Raw genomic sequence first — 6,220 nt, 5'->3', positions numbered from 1 at the left:
TTGACCTCAATCCTATAGAAAATGTGTGGGCAGAACTGAAAAAGCATGTGCGAGCAAGGAGGACTACAAACCTGACTCAGTTACACCAGCTCTGTCAGGAGGAATGGGCCAAAATTCACCAAACTTATTGTGGGAAGCTTGTGGAAGGCTACCTGAAACATTTGACCCAAGTTAAACAATTTAAAGGCAATGCTACCAAATACTAATTGAGTGTATGTGAACTTCTGACCCACTGGGAATGTGATGAAAGAAAGAAAATCTGAAATAAATAAGTCTCTCTACTATTATTCTGACACCACTTTCACATTCTTAAAATAAAGTGGTGATCCTAACTGACCTAAAACAGGGAATTTTTACAAGGATTAAATGTCAGGAATTGTGAAAAACTGAGTTTAAATGTATTTGGCTAAGGTGTATGTAAACTTCTGACCACTGCGACCTGTATGCTCTCGTATGCTGGCCCTCGCTTCATATTCGTCACCAAACCCACTGGCTCCAGGCCATCTATAAGTCTTTGCTACGTAAAGCCCTGCCTTATCTCAGCTCACTGGTCACCATAGCAGCACCCACCCGTAGCAGCACGCGCTCCAGCATGTATATTTCACTGGTCACCCCCAAAGCCAATTCCTACTTTGGCCGCCTTTCCTTCCAGTTCTCTGCTGCCAATGACTGGAACGAATTGCAAAAATCACTGAAGCTGGAGACTCATATCTCCCTCACTAACTTTAAGCATCAGCTGTCAGAGCAGCTCACAGATTATTGCACCTGTACATAGCCCATCTGTAAATAGCCCATCCAACTACCTCATCCCCATATTGTTATTATTCTTTTTTGCTCCTTTGCACCACAGTATCTCTACTTGCACATTCATCTTCTGCACATCTATCACTCCAGTGTTTAATTACTAAATTGTAATTACTTCGCCACTATTTATTGCCATACCTCCCTAATCTTACCTTATTTGCACACACTGTATATAGAGTTTTTTCTATTGTGTTATTGACTGTACGTTTGTTTATTCCATGTGTAACTCTGTGTTGTTGTTTGTGTCGCACTGCTTTGCTTTATCTTGGCCAGGTCACAGTTGTAAATGAGAACTTGTTCTCAACTGGGCTACCTTGTTAAATAAAGGTGAAATAAAAAAAATACAAATGGTGTGGTTGTTGTCACTAGATATGGTAAGCAGTTGTGTGGTTGTTGTCAGAAGTTGTGCGGCTGTGGTATCTAATTGTGTGGTTGTGGATACTAGATGTGGTCAGAAGTTATGTGGTTCAGTAGTTGTGGTCAGAAGTTGTGTGGTTGTTGTCACTAGATATGGTAAGCCGTTGTGTGGTTGCTGTTAGAAGTTGTACAGCTGTGGTATGTAATAGTGTTAGTGGTCAAAACGCCAGATTTGTGTAGCAGAGAAGTAGACGAAGCTGGTAAGCTTGAAATATGTTGTCTAAGTGGTTGCAAAGTTGAGTTATTAGCTGATTTGTGTCAAAAGTTGCATGATTTCACTTACATAGAATGTCAGTTGGACGTGATGACGTCACAACGGGGCGCTTTAGAATCTTGAGAAATCCAATGAAAGCGGTTGGAGGAGAAAAAGAGGACCAGAAAGTGAATAACGGAAAAAAGTGTAACGATATCAAAAAGTTGTATACAAACAACTCGATAGAGACCGTTCTGGAATTTTTGAAGTTGGAACAGCGTTTCTAGCTTAGCAGGTGTAGGACAAGTCTCTCTTCTCTCCCCTCATGATGTTGGTTTTGCAGTGTCTGTGAGTATCCAAGTAACTGTTCCTGTTTGGAATCTCAATATTGACACACAGAGCTGTTTTCAGAAGACAGCAGGTGAGGGGTTACTTAAATCGTTCTTCCTCGAGAACGGTACACTCAATTTAAAAAGCGTTTCCGCCTTTGACAAACAGAGAAGAGGAATATTTGAATCCACAATATTTTTGTCTACATATTTGTTTAAGTGGTAAAAATGATAGTTGTTTGGAAAGTAATGAATTGACTTGCTTCTGAAATGATTTACAGACGCTTGAAAGACAGGCGATGGGTTACAAAAACGACTAGTTACAGATTGGTTGTCCCGATTTTAAATCTGACTTCATCAATGAAAAGCAGAGAAGTAGGGGAAGATTTCAAGCCTTTCAATTTTTTTCTCCAAAATGTTGCGAAAGGTGTGAAATGGTCGCTGTTTGTGAACGTTTGAAAAACACGTGGTAATGCAGTTACAAAAATAGCTGTACCGTGAATTCCGTATGGAATATTTTGATTCCGCTCACAGCTATGAATAGCAGAGAAGTAGACGAATATCCCATATGCTCTAACTTTTTGTCTAACTTGTTGCGGTAGTGGTCAAAACGGACATTGTTTGCCAAAATGTTACAGAAAATATGTTGACGAGGTTACTTAAACTGCTGTAACTTTTGATGCGATTTTGTTTTGTTGGTCCAAACTCCAGATTTGAGTAGCAGAGAAGTATACAAAAGCTGGTAGTTAACAACTCGATCCAGACCATTCCTCACCTTCTGAAGTTGGAACGATGTTTCTAACATGGAGGAGTAGGCGGTGCAATAATAATAATAAGTACTGTATGTCGAATATCTAATGACGGCCTACCGGGGAACAGTGGGTTAACTGCCTTGTTCAGGGGCAGAACGACAGATTGTTTTAACTTGTCAGCTCGGGGATTCGATCCGGCAACCCAACGCGCTAACCACTAGGCTACCTGCCGCCCTCCCAGAAAAGACAGTTGAAAGTTCGAAATGTTCAGCAAGGAAAGCATTGTTACGTGCAATTACCTCGTGCAATTATACATTTTTTTCTATTGGAAGGATTTAATCATTTGCAATTATGTCTACTTATGATAAGGTAAAAGGTTTGTTTCTGTCTCCATATGATAAATATATCCAATGCAAAAAACATCAACATTTAAATGGTATTTAATATTAATTTGCATATATTCCTGTTAATTCCCATATATTCCCATTAATTCCCATATATTCCCACCAAAGTTTCCACCTCTGAATATTCCCCAAAATGTGCAACCCTAATGACAAGCAAATAACGATAGACACACAATACAAATACATTATGATGTCATCACCTGAATGTTTGCACTATTTATAACCTATTACAAAAACTAAGACAAATAACATTCCTCATTGAGGCATGCTGGGGCAATAGTGGCCAAGCAATCTATCCAATATGTCTCTCTTTGGAGATGTAATTTATCCCTATCTCTTCCCCTACGTAGCACCTTCACCAATTCAATGCTCATATAATGTAAGGCACGTTTGTGTGTGTGTGTGTGTTTTGTGTGCAGGTGTATGCTCTCACACAGCATATTTTTGTGAAACGTGTATGCAAGTGAACGCTACCCATCCTTTTTATCTCCCTGTTCTCTCAGAACGTCTCCCTCTGTTAGTGACTCTGTGGTGGGGTGTAGTTACAGACACAGGTGTACTAGGCTGAACAGTTACCAGGTACAGGTATCTGGTTCAGATTGGATGGACTGCCCAGCTGGAGGGGCCATTGATGAGCTTGGATCACTATATGATCCAAGCGAAGTACACAACCTTTCTTACCCTGATTGTACTCATTCCTTCATTCTTTTTTTTATTTTGTTCACTCATTCATTCATCCAGGTGACAGGATACAGGGGTTTAATGTTCTGTTCTGACAAGAGGTTGTGTTATTACCCTGACATTGATCCCGCCATCAACAACCTGGCATCTCACTCTCCAGCTGCTTCCACGACAGGCCCAGTGACATCTGAGAAGTGAGTTTTTCTCAATAGAAACTTAATTAAAATTGTAATGACTACATTGTAAATGGATAAGTCTTTTAGAAGCCTGCCTACCTTAAGCTTGAGACACATTTTATCCAGCTTCCAGGTAGTACTGCATTCCATTCCATACATACAGTACATGCCATTTGATTTGCACCCTGATCTGAAATACCGGTTTTGGCATGACAACAAACACAACAGGAGAGTTGGCCAAACACACAAACAGATCTAGTACCAGGCTAGTGAGTCGAAGAGAAAGAGTGTTTACTATATCAGAGCATTCACTGTTCTGTAATACCCAATTGGTAAGTGTAAAGTATAAAGAGGCCCACATACCAGGTCTCTCTTATAAAAGAGGTCTTCTGACCTCAATGGGAATTTTACTGGATAAATAAAGGTTAAATACTTGAAAAAAACCATATATGATATATAATTCTGCTCTATTGTGAATATAATTGACACTATTATCATTTCTCTCCCTCTGTGATTTACTTTTCTAAATTTGTATTTTTTTTATCCTTTATTTAACTAGGCGAGTGAGTTAAGAACAAATTCTTATTTACAATAACAGCCTAACCCGGACAAACACGGACGACGCTGGGACAATTGTGCCCTATGGGACTTCCAGGTAGTACTGCATTCCATTCCATACATACAGTACATGCCATTTGATTTGCACCCTGTTCTGAAATACCGGTTTTGACATGACAATGAACACAACAGGAGAGTTGGCCAAACACACAAACAGATCTAGTACCAGGCTAGTCTACCATTGAGTCAAATAGTAAACACTCTTTCTCCATCAGAGCATTCACTGTTCTGTAATACCCAATTGGTAAGTATAAAGAGGCCCACATACCAGGAATCTCTTATAAAAGAGGTCTTCTGACCTCAATGGGAATTTTACTGGATAAATAAAGGTTCAATACTTGAAAAAAAACATATATGATATATAATTCTGCTCTATTGTGAATATAATTGACATTATTATCATTTCTCTCCCTCTGATTTACTTTTCTAAATTTGTATTTTTTTTTATCCTTTATTTAACTAGGCAAGTCAGTTAAGAACAAATTCTTATTTACAATAACGGCCTACCCCGGACAAACCCGGACGACGCTGGGCCAATTGTGCCCTATGGGATGTGATGCAGCTTTGATTCCTTGTTACATCAGAACTCGTACCCTGAGACGAGCCTGACCTTTGACCCAACCCCTCCTTCTCCAGTGCCAGGGGTCAGTACAGACCTGTACTGTGGTTGCAGTCCTAGGGGTCAGTGCTGCTGTCTGTCTCCTGGCTGGCCTGATGGTGGCCTACAGGAGGTACCGCTCCTCCAGAGTCAGGGTGCATGCTGAGGAAAGTGAATCAAATGACGACTGCTGATGGAAACTGGGACCCTATTATGGCCTTGAGAGTTTATAGCCAGAGCTTCATTTTATATTCAGTTGTTTGAATAAACAAAATATACATTGTTGTTTTGTTTCTGTTCTTTTTATTATCTTTGAAAGATGTATCAACAGCTTTTCCAGTTTGTGCTTTGGCAGTGAGATTACAGTACAATACTGAATACAGTGTTACATACAAATACATCATAAATACAGGCAGTAAAGTAGTAGAGATTCTCTCTCTTGCCTATTATTCAATCCCTCCATTCCCCAGGCAACCTCATCACCAGCTGACTGACAGAGTGGTGCTGGGTCCCATCACAGGAGAGCCGGCATGAGTCTTCTAGCTTGGGACTGTGGCTTGTCTTTTGTCCTGCGTCCTGTTTTTGTGTTTGAATGTTGTAAACTCCCAAGTCTTACTAGTAAACATATACATTTTAACTGTCTGTGTGGTGGCCTGGGATCCTTAGAACCTGTTTTTGACAATTTCTCAGCAAATGTATTTTTCAGCTGTAGTACTGTTGTACTGTATATCTGCTCTTCTATATTGATCACGCTGAAAACAATTTTCTCTTTTATCTGCACTCATGGCACGACAAAAGAGGGCACGACAAAACCTATTCAGGAGACTGAAAAGATATGGCATGGGTCCTCAGATCCTCAAAAGGTTCTACAGCTGCACCATTGAGAGCATCCTGACGGGTTGCATCACTGCTTGGTATGGCAAATGCTCGGCCTCCGACCGCAAGGCACTACAGAGAGTAGTGCGTATGGCCCAGTACATCACTGGGGCCAAGCTTCCTGCCATCCAGGGCCTATATACCAGGCGGTGTCAGAGGAAGGCCCTAAAAATTGTCAAATTCTCCAGCCACCCTAGTCATAGACTGTTCTCTCTTCTTCCGCATGGCAAGCAGTACCGGAGTGCCAAGTCTAGGTCCAAGAGGCTTCTAAACAGCTTCCACCTCCAAGAACATCTAATCAAATGGCTACCCGGACTATTTGCATTGCCCCCCCCCCTTTTACACTGCTGCTACTCTCTGTTATTATTTATT

At 40.7% G+C, this 6,220-nt stretch overlaps 1 long non-coding RNA gene across 1 annotated transcript; it reads left to right on the top strand.

The window, feature by feature from the left end:
- Window positions 1-1,577: 1,577 nt before the first annotated feature.
- On the top strand, window positions 1,578-5,281 carry LOC106608846 (uncharacterized). Its single transcript, XR_001329596.2, has 3 exons — window positions 1,578-1,762; window positions 3,641-3,774; window positions 4,316-5,281. It is a non-coding gene; the product is annotated as an uncharacterized lncRNA (long non-coding RNA).
- The last annotated feature ends 939 nt before the right edge of the window (window positions 5,282-6,220 follow it).

Source organism: Salmo salar, chromosome ssa07, assembly GCF_905237065.1.
Source record: "Salmo salar chromosome ssa07, Ssal_v3.1, whole genome shotgun sequence".
In the NCBI taxonomy this organism is placed as follows: domain Eukaryota; kingdom Metazoa; phylum Chordata; class Actinopteri; order Salmoniformes; family Salmonidae; genus Salmo; species Salmo salar.
Note: the sequence above shows the minus strand (reverse complement) of the source record. Positions and strands in the feature narration are given on the sequence as shown.